We start from the raw sequence: 10,811 nt of genomic DNA on the forward strand, positions 1-10,811 counted from the left end.
TCCCCGTAACCCTTGATTCTGTTACTGATCAAAAATCTATCTCAGCCTTAAACATACACAAGGACTCTGCCCCCCACAGCTCTCTGTGGCAAGGAGTTCCAAAGACTCTCAACCCTCTGAGAGCAGAAATTTCTCCTCATCTCAGTCTTAAATTGGCACCCCTTTATTCTGAGACTCTGCCCTCTGGTCCTAGATTCTCATAAGAACTAGGAGCAGGAGTCGGCCATCTGGCCCCTTGAGCCTGCTCTGCCATTCAGTAAGATCATGGCTGATCTTTTCCTGGACTCAGCTCCACTTACCCGCCCGCTCACCATAACCCTTAATTCCTTTACTGTTCAAAAATGTATCTATTCTTGCCTTTAAAACATTCAATGAGGTCGCTTCAACTGCTTCACTGGGCAGGGAATTCCACAGATTCACAACCCTTTGTGTGAAGTAGTTCCTCCTCAACTCAGTGCTAAATCTGCTTCCCCTTATTTTGAGGCCGTGCCCCCTAGTTCTAGTTTCACCCGCCAGTGGAAACAACCTCCCTGCTTCTATCTTATCTATTTCTTCCATAATTATATATGTTTCTAAAAGATCTCCCCTCATTCTTTGCAATTCCAATGAGTATAGCCCCACTCTACTCAGACTCTCCTCATAAGCCAACCCTCTCAACTTCGGAATCAACCTAGTGAATCTCCTCTGCACCCCCTCCAGTGCCAGTATATCCTTTCTCAAGTAAGGAGATCAAAACTGTACACAGTACTCCAGGTGTGGCCTCACCAGCACCTTATACAGCTGCAACATAACCTTCCTGTTTTTAAATTCCATCGCTCTAGCAATGAAGGACAAAATTCCATTTGCCGCCTTAATGACCTGCAAACCAACTCCTTGTGATTTTTGTACAAGGACACCCAGGTCCCTCTGCACAACAACATGCTGCAATTTTTTACCATTTAAATAATTGTCCATTTTGCTGTTATTCCTACCAAAATGGATGACCTCACATTTACCAACATTGTACTCCATCTGCCAGACCCTCGCCCACTCACTTAGACTATCTATATCCCTTTGCAGACTCTCCCATGAGGGGAAACATCCTCTCAGCATTTACCCTGTCAAATTTTGGCTAAGATCAAGTGTAGTATGCGGATGCTGCACTTGGTTGAGGTCATTAGGTTACATTTAAGCTTCATTTTCATATGAAGCAATTTTTTAAAGTGGCTTCTCGGCCTTTTGGCTAAGATGCAAATGAGATCAAGCCTTGGAGGAGGAAGACCTGCGCCTACTCCAATCAGCTTGGCTCATGTAGATCAGGCCCAAGACAGGGGTTGCAGACCCTGTCTTGTCAGCTTGGATCGGGAATGTCTCAACTTGTTGAGACTCTGAATTGGACTTGATTTGATTGAATTGGAATTTAAAAAAACACCTTAATCCTATATGTTCCAGTGAGATCACCTCTCATTCTGTTAAATTCCAAATTGGGGATCGTCCTAGTGAACCTTCTCTGAGCTGTCTCCAATGAAATAATACCTTTTCTTAAATAATGGGACCAAAACTGCTCCCTGTGCTCCAGATGTGGTCTCATCAGTACCTTGCACAGTTGCAGCAAGACTTCCCGACTCTTATACTCCAACCCCCTTGAAATAAGGGCCAACATTCCATTAGTCTTCCTGATTACCTGCTGCACCTGTGTACTAGCTTTTTATTGTGCACAAGTCCCTTTGTGTTGCAACTTTCTGCAGCTTTTCTCCATTTAAATAATACTCAGTTCTTTTGTTCTCCGTTCCAAAATGAACAACTTCACATTTTCCACATTATACTCCATTGGCCAACTTTTTGCCCACTTACTGAACCAATAAATATCTCTTTATAAACTGTATCCATTTCCACCTATTTTCATGTTGTTTGCAAATTTGGCTATGGGACATTCCTCCTAGTCATAAATATATATTGTAAACCGTTGCGGTCCCAGCACTGATCCCTATAGAACACCACTCATTACAGGCCACCAACCTGAAAAAAAGCCCTTATTCCCACTTGCTGTTTCCTGCCCAGTAGCCAATTTCCTACCCAAACCAATATACTACCTCAAACACCATGGACTCCTATCTTATAACTTAACCTTCTGTGAGGTATCTTGTCGAACGCCTTCTGGAAGTCCAAATACAGCACATCTACTGGTTCCCCTCTATCCACTCTGTTTGAGATTTCCTCAACAAACTCTAATAAATTATTTGGGCATGATTTCCCTTTCATGAACCCATGCCGACTCTGCTTGATTAGATTTCCCAAATGTGCCACTAAAACTTCCTTAATAATTGATTCCAACATTTTCCCAACAATAGATGTAATCGGCCTTTAGCTACTTGCTTTTTGCCTCCTTCCCTGTTTGAATAGGGGTGTCACATTGGGAGTTATCCAATCCTCCGGTACGTCTCCAGAATCGAATGAATTTTGCAAAATTACAACCAATGCATCCACTATCTCTGTAGCTACTTCCTTTAGGATTCGAGGATTCAAACCATCAGAGCCAGGGGCTTATCTGCCTTTAGCCCCATTAGTTTGTCTGATACTACTTACCTGGAGATGGTGATGGTATTTAATTCCTCCCCCTTATTTAGTAGTGATGGGATGTTCAAAGTATTTTCCACCGTAAAGACTGATGCAAAATATCTGTTTAACTCCTCTGCCGTTTCCTCGATCCTCAGATTCATTTTCTAATGGATCTATGTTCGCATTGACCCCTCTCTTCCTTTTTATATCTTTGAAAAGCTTTTATTGCCAGTTTTTATATTCCTCGTTAGTTTGCTCTTGTAGTTTATTTTCTCTCCCTTTATTATCTTTTTAGTCCTCCTTTGCTAGATTCTGAATTTATCCCAGTCTTTGGGGCTTCCACTGACTTTTATCTCCTTAAATGCTCCTTCTTTCAACTTAGTACTCTCCTTGACCTCCTTGGTTAGGAACATACTTCATACAAAAATACTGTCATGATGTATTACTGATTGACATAAAAAAAAGCAAGTAATTTATGTGAATAAACATTGCCATGAACTTGTGCATTTAAGATGTGGCCTGTAGGGGTTACATGAATTGCTGCATTGAAATAGTTTTTATACGTAACATGGGTAGCTTCTGGGCCAAGAAGTCTCTTTCCCCAAACTGAGAGCTTCCTCTGTGAACCCCATCCTGTGAGATATTACACTCTTGGACATAGTACACATGTCACAACTGACTCAAAAATCAAGCTCATTACCTCTAACCTGACTTATCAGATAGCATCAAATCTCAACATCAGCACCTGTGACCTCATTAATTAATTTCTTGGTGTTCAAGGTCCTGATTCGAGTATTGCTTAATGCTCAAGTTCAGAATTAATATCCGTTTCTATAGTTGACAGGGAGTGGTTGGAAGTTTCTCGTTTCTCTGTGTTTGGTGCACACGAGGACCAACTTCAGTCGTACTGATAGATTCCATCCTTGTTGTTTTTGAAGTAATTCTACATTCAGTAGCTTGCTCCACTTTTTACTTCTGTGTAATTGCTGTAACTATAAATAAATTAGACTAAACTTTAACCTGATGCAATGTCCATGACAGCATTGAACATCCCACGTGGCTTCTGTTCATTTTTAATTGGCGCCATGTTATTCTATTAGTGCCGTTTGTTATGGTACAAGTTCCAATTCTTGCGGGATGTCATTCTGTTTGATTTGAAAAGACACTTTACAAGAAACTGGAAGTGTTGAGCGAAAACCCAAATCATCGTTTCCCACATCAGGGACCACGAGCCTTGAAACTCTACCTTTTCCTGGTGTGATCTTTGGCATCAATGCATTGTTCTCTGTGATGGTGAAGAAAGTATATTTAGATGCAGAGTTAAGCTAACATGTATATCATTTAAAAATATTTCCTTTAATTGCAATGTTATTGGCTGTAAAGTGTGAAAGATGCTGGAATGGTTTGCATTGATACAACAATGTTCACAATCTCACAAAGTTCTTCACAGCGAATGAAGAGTAATTATGATTGTAAGGTAGGGGAACCAGCAGTCAATTTCTGCACAGCAAGCTCCCACAAGCAGCACTGAACGAAACAAGCTGATGACCTGTTGTGTATTCATGTTATTTCTGTGTTTCCTCACTCGTGACTTTGCAGTGGAACTTTAAGAAACCAATCATGTGATGTTACTGATGACGCCATCGGCTGTTTGCATAGGCTAACGGACATTCTATCTTAGCAGCTATGTTAACATCCTGGGTGTCACGGGATTACTGTGCGGAGTCTGCACGTTCTCCCGGTGTCTGCGTGGGTTTCCTCCGGGTGCTCTGGTTTCCTCCCATAGTCCAAAGATGTGCAGGTTAGGTTGATTGGTCATGCTAAATTGCCCCTTAGTGTCAGGGGGATTAGCAGGGTAAATACAGGGGGTTATGGGGATAGGGCCTGGGTGTAATTGTTGTCAGTGCAGGCTCGATGGGCTGAATGGCCGCCTTTGCACTGTAGGGATTCAATGATCCTTTCAATAAAGCTCTTTGTTTGAACCTTTGAAGCTGCAGCCTCGCTTTTTAAAACCACCACAGTAATCAGTGGGGATAGGCAACAACACCACCTCCACGATCATCCTCAACACTGGTGCCCCACAAGGCTGTGTTCTCAGCCCCCTACTATACTCCTTATACACCTATGACTGTGCGGCCAAATTCCCCTCCAACTCAATTTTCAAGTTTGCTGATGACACCACCGTAGTGGGTCGGATCTCAAACAATGACGAGACAGAGTACAGGAATAAGATAGAGAATCTGGTGAACTGGTGCGGCAACAATCTCTCCCTCAATATCAACAAAATGAAGGAGATTGTCCTCGACTTCAGGAAGCGTAAAGGAGAACATATCCCTGTCTACATCAACAGGGATGAAGTAGAAAGGGTCGAGAGCTTCAAGTTTTTAGGTGTCCAGATCACCAACAACTTGTCCTGGTCCCCCCATGCCGACACTATAGTTAAGAAAGCCCACCAACGCCTCTACTTTCTCAGAAGACTAAGGAAATTTGGCATGTCAGCTACGTCTCTCACCAACTTTTACAGATGCACCATAGAAAGCATTCTTTCTGGTTGTATCACAGCTTGGTATGGCTCCTGCTCTGCCCAAGACCGCAAGGAACTACAAAAGGTCGCGAATTTAGCCCAATCCATCACGCAAACCAGCCTCCCATCCATTGACTCTGTCTACACTTCCCGCTGCCTCAGAAAAGCAGCCAGCATAATTAAAGGCCCCACGCACCCCGGACATTCTCTCTTCCACCTTCTTCCTTCGGGAAAAATATACAAAAGTCTGAGGTCACGTACCAACCGACTCAAGAACAGCTTCTTCCCTGCTGCTGTCAGACTTTTGAGTGGACTTACCTTGCATTAAGTTGATCTTTCTCTACACCCTAGCTATGATTGTAACACTACATTCTGCACTCTCTCCTTTCCTTCTCTATGAACGGTATGCTTTATCTGTATAGCGGGCAAGAAACAATACTTTTCACTGTATGCTAATACATGTGACAATAATAAATCAAATCAAACCAAAACAATCTGCTGTAGGGGTTGGTGGAAGGATAAATATTGGTCAGGACACACGGGGAAAGTTCCAGAACATATCTTCAGAATTGTGTCATCTTTAAGTTTACCTGAGAGCAGAGAGGGGCTAATTTTAATCTGTCTGAAAAACCTCACACCTGACAGTGCAGCATTCCCTCAGTGTTGATGAAACTGGCACCTATACTCCCACAGTGCTTTACAAAGCTTCCCAAATATAATTTCACACTATACCACATACTGAGATATTGGGACAGAAAGCCCAAAGCTTGGTTTATGCTTTAATCATAGAATCCCTACAGGGCAGAAGGAGGCCATTCAGCCCATCAATCTGCACTGGCTCTCCAAAACAACATCTCACCCAAGCCCACCCCCTGCTCTATCCCCATAAACCCATGCATTTACCCCATTAATCCAGGTGACCTACACATCTTTGAACTGTTTTATTGGAGAAAAGAGAGATGCCGAGGTTTAGGGAGAGAATTCCACAGTTTAGGGCCCAGACAGCAGCTCAAAGAGTAACCAACAATAACCAGGGATGTGTGAAGAATGGGAGATTGTAGGGCTGGAGGAGGTTATACAGATGAGGGTAAAGCCATGAGCAATTCGCTGGAGCAGGTACCAGGTCAGTGAATGCAGCTGGCAATGAGTGATGAGGCTTGGTGTGAGTTTGGATACACGCAGCAGAGTTTTGGTGTTGAGTTGACTCTGTCTACACTTCCCGCTGCCTCGGCAAAGCAGCCAGCATAATCAAGGACCCCAAGCAACCCGGACATTCTCTCTTCCACCTTTTTCCGTCGGGAAAAGATACAAAAATCTGAGGTCACGTACCAACCGACTCAAGAACAGCTTCTTCCCTGCTGCCATCAGACTTTTGAATGGACTTACCTTGCATTAAGTTGATCTTTCTCTACACCTGAGCTATGACTGTAACACTACATTCTGCACCCTCTCCTTTCCCTCTCTATGAGCGGTATGCTTTGTCTGTATAGCGCACAAGAAACAATACTTTTCACTGTATGTTAATACATGTGACAATAATAAATCAAATCAAATCAAGTTGACCAGCGACTCAGTGGAATTGTCGAGTCTTAAGATAACAAAGGTGAGGGTTTCAGCAGCCGAAGAGCTGAGGTGGGGCTGCAGAGAAAGTAGCAAGTGTCTGTCTAGATTATACTCTGGAGTGAGCCAGAGGCTGCAGCCAAGCAATAGAATGGGTCCATAATCAGCTCACATTGCCTTCACTGTAGATATTTACAGCTTTCCATTTCATTCCCATTGTTACAATCCCGGAGACATGAGGTCAGGACTGGGCATTTTGTTCCGATCTATATGTAACCCGTGTTTGCGAATATATTGCAGAGATATCCAGCCTGGTAATTTCCAGCAGAGCAGAATCAATGAACAGGGTGTAATATCATGCTAGCACGGAGTGAAATATCTGCAAGCAGTAAATAACATTACCAGGAGAGGGCAGCATAGCCACAGGAATTGGCTCCTGCTGAAGGTGCCTCTGATAGAGGAGCCCAGCACATCAGGATGAAGCATTTAGCACAGTCTTCAGCCAGAAATGCCGAGTGGATGATCCATCTCTGCCTCCTCTCAAGAAGTAGAGATGCCGGCGTTGGACTGGGTTAAACACAGTAAGAAGTCTAACAACACCAGGTTAAGGTCCAACAGGTTTATTTGGTAGCAAAAGCCACTAGCTTTCGGAACAGGCTGTTCCTTCGTCAGGTGGGTGGGAATTCTGATTACAAACAGGGCACAAAGACACAAACTCAATTTACAAAATAATGGTTGGAATGTGAGTCTTTACAGCTAATCAAGTCTTTAAGGTACAGACAATGTGAGTGGAGGAAACATTAAGCACAGGTTAAAGAGATGTGTATTGTCTCCAGACAGGACAACTAGTGAGATTTTGCACATCCAGACAGGTTGTGCGGGTTACAGATAGTGTGACATGAACCCAATATCCCGGTTGACTTGATTAGCTGTAAAGGCTCACATTCCAATCATTATTCATGTAAATTGAGTTTGTGTCTTTGTGCCCTGTTTGTAATCAGAACTCCCACCCACCTGACGAAGGGACAGCCTGTTCCGAAAGCTTGTGTGGCTTTTACTACCAAATAAACCTGTTGGACTTTAACCTGGTGCTGTTAGACTTCTTACCCTCTCAAGAAAGCAGTATCACAGATTTCAGCCTTCAGTCAATTCGATTCATTGCATATGATATGAAGAAATGATTGGAGGCACTGGATACTGCAAATGCTATGGGACCTGACAATATTCTGGCAATAATACTGAAGACTTTGGTGGCACAATGGTTAGCACTGCTGCCTCACAGTGCCAGGGACCCGGGCTCGATTCCTGGCTTGGGTCACTGTCTGTGTGGAGTTTGAACGTTCTCCCCGTGTCTGCATGGGTTTCCTCCGGGTGCTCCGGTTTCCTCCCACAGTCCAAAGATGTGCAGGTTAGAGGGATTGGCCATGCTAAATTGGTCCTTAGTGTCAGAGGGACTAACAAGGGTAAATACATGGGGTTAAGGGGATGGGGCCTGGGTGGGATTGTAGTCGGTGCAGACTTGATGGGCCGAATGGCCTCCTTCTGCACTGTAGGGATTCTATGATTCTATGACTTGTGCTCCAGAACTTGCCCCTAGCCAAATTCTTCCAATACAGTTACAACATGGCATCTACCCAAAACTGTGGGAAATTGCCCAGATATGTCCTGTACACAAAAAACAGGACACAACCAGGCTAATTGCCGCCCAGTCTCGACCATCAGTACAGTGATGGAAGGGGTCATCAATACTGCTATCATGCAGCACTTAGCAATAATCTGCATGGACGCTCAGTTTGGGTTCTCCAGGGTCACTCAGCTCCTGACCTCATTACAGCCTTGGTTCAAACATGGACAAAAGAGCTGAATGCCAGAGTGAGGTGAGAGAGACTGCCCTTGACATCAAGGCAGCATTTGACCGAGTGTGGCATCAAGGAGCCCGAGCGAAACTGGAGTCAATGGGAATCGTTGGAGGGGGATTCTGTATTGGATGGAGTCATACCCGGCACAAAGGAAGATGGTTGTGGTGGTTTGCGATCAATCATCTCAGTTCCAGGACATCTCTGCAGGAGTCCCTCAGGGGAGTGTCCGAGGCCCAACCATCTTCAGCTGCTTCATCAATCACCTTCCCTTCATCATAAGGTCAGAGGTGGGGATGTTCACTGATGACTGCACAATGTTCAGAACCATTCACAACTCCTCAGATACGGAAGCAGTTCATATCCAAATGCAACAAGACCTGGACAATATCCAGGCTTGGGCTGACAAATGGCGAATAACATTCGCACCACACAAGTGCCAGACAATGACCATCTCCAACACCTCATGAAAGAATTTTTAAAAATAGCCGAACTACTGAGCTATTGGGAATGGAAAAAGGCCAGAACTAAACCTATAAATAGAACAAGAACAGTACAGCACAGGAACAGGCCCTTCGGCCCACCAAGTCTGTGCTGACACAGATGCCTTTCTAATCTAATATTTTCTTGCCTCTACGTGGTCCATATCCCTCTATTCTCTGCCTGTTCATGTATCTATCCAAATGCTTCTTGAACATTGTTATAGAGTCAGCTTCCATCACCCCCTCCGGCAGCGCGTTCCAGGCATTCACCACCTTCTGTGTGAGAAACTTGCCCCTTACATCCCTTTTAAACTTTCCACCCCTCACTTTCAACTTCTGCCCCTGAGTAATTGACCCTTTGACCCCGGAAAGAAGACTCTGACTATCCACTCTATCCAAGTCTGTCATAATCTTGTAAACCTCTATCAGGTTCCCCCTCATCCTCCGACGCTCCAATGAAAACAATCCAAGTTTGTTCAACCTTTCTTCATAGTCCATATCCTCCAAACCAGGCAACATCCTGGTAAATCTCTTCTGCACCCTTTCCAATGCATCAACATCCTTCAGGTAGTGTGGCGACCAGAATTGTACACAATACTCCAAATGCAGCCTAACCAAAGTCTGTAACCTGATTTTCCAATTCCTACACTCAACGCCCTGACTGATGAAGGCCAGCATGCCATTACGCCGTCTTGACCACCTTGACTACCTGAGTTGCCACCTTCAGGGAACTGTGGCTCTGCACGCCTAGATCCCTCTGTATTGCTAATATTTCTCAGGGCTCTACCATTTCCTTCTGCAGTAGATCTTCCCGGACATTTGTCCGGGTTAAATTCTATCTGCCATCTTTCGGCCCATAATACTGGAAAATACCCGATAATAATAACGGAGACAGCGAGAGAGTGATTCAGAGAAATATACATAACAAAGAAAATTGAGAAAACAGTCAAAGATTTTTTCAATTCAGAAAAGTTAACAGTACAAGGGAACAAAATTGAACAAATATTGCAATTGGGTTCTCAGTCAGATTGACATTAATTAATTCGATGAGATGTAAATCTGCACCATGGAAATACTTATAAAACGATGCAGCCTGTATGAGTTTCATTCGTCATATTTTTGTATATTTCTGGGTTATTCTTTAATTGGCCTAAATATCAAATTGTTGAACCCCTAAAAACCAGAGCTGGAGAGACTGAAGAACAATCAATGAAGCTTCAATTAAAACACCAGTGATGAAGTTCAGTAAAAACTACCAATCAGAAAAAGATGAATCAGCAACAGTCACTGACAAAACGTTCACCCTAACCTGAAACTTTCTCAGCCAAACATGCCTGAAATCTCACCTGAGAAACTGAGGATGGGAATGTGACTGATAGTGTGGAAAATATAAAAACTCAACAAACTCACATACACTGTGAAACTTTCACAATGTGTCGGAGAATGATTTTGATCAGGAGCCCTCATTAGGTTTAGGGGTTAGGATTAGGGTTAGGGTTCAAGTTAGGGTTAGCGTTAGGGTTACAGTTTGGGTTAGGGTTTGGGTTAGGGGTTAGGGTTAGGGATTAGGTTAGGGGTTAGGGTTAGGGTTCGGGTTAGGGTTTGGGTTAGGGCTTGGGCTCGGGTTCAGGTTAGGGTTAGGGTTAGGGTTCGCGGTTAAGGTTTGGGTTAGGGGTTAAGGTTAGGGTTCGGGTTAGGGTTTGGGTTAGAATTAGTTTAGAATTAGGGTTAGGGTTCGGGTTAGGGTTTGGGTTGGAATTAGTTTAGAATTAGGGTTAGGGTTCGGGTTAGGGTTTGGGTTGGAATTAGTTTAGAATTAGGGTTAGGGTTAGGGTTAGGGCCAAGGCTCAG

This window comes from Mustelus asterias, chromosome 7 (assembly GCF_964213995.1).
Source record: "Mustelus asterias chromosome 7, sMusAst1.hap1.1, whole genome shotgun sequence".
NCBI classification, from domain to species: domain Eukaryota; kingdom Metazoa; phylum Chordata; class Chondrichthyes; order Carcharhiniformes; family Triakidae; genus Mustelus; species Mustelus asterias.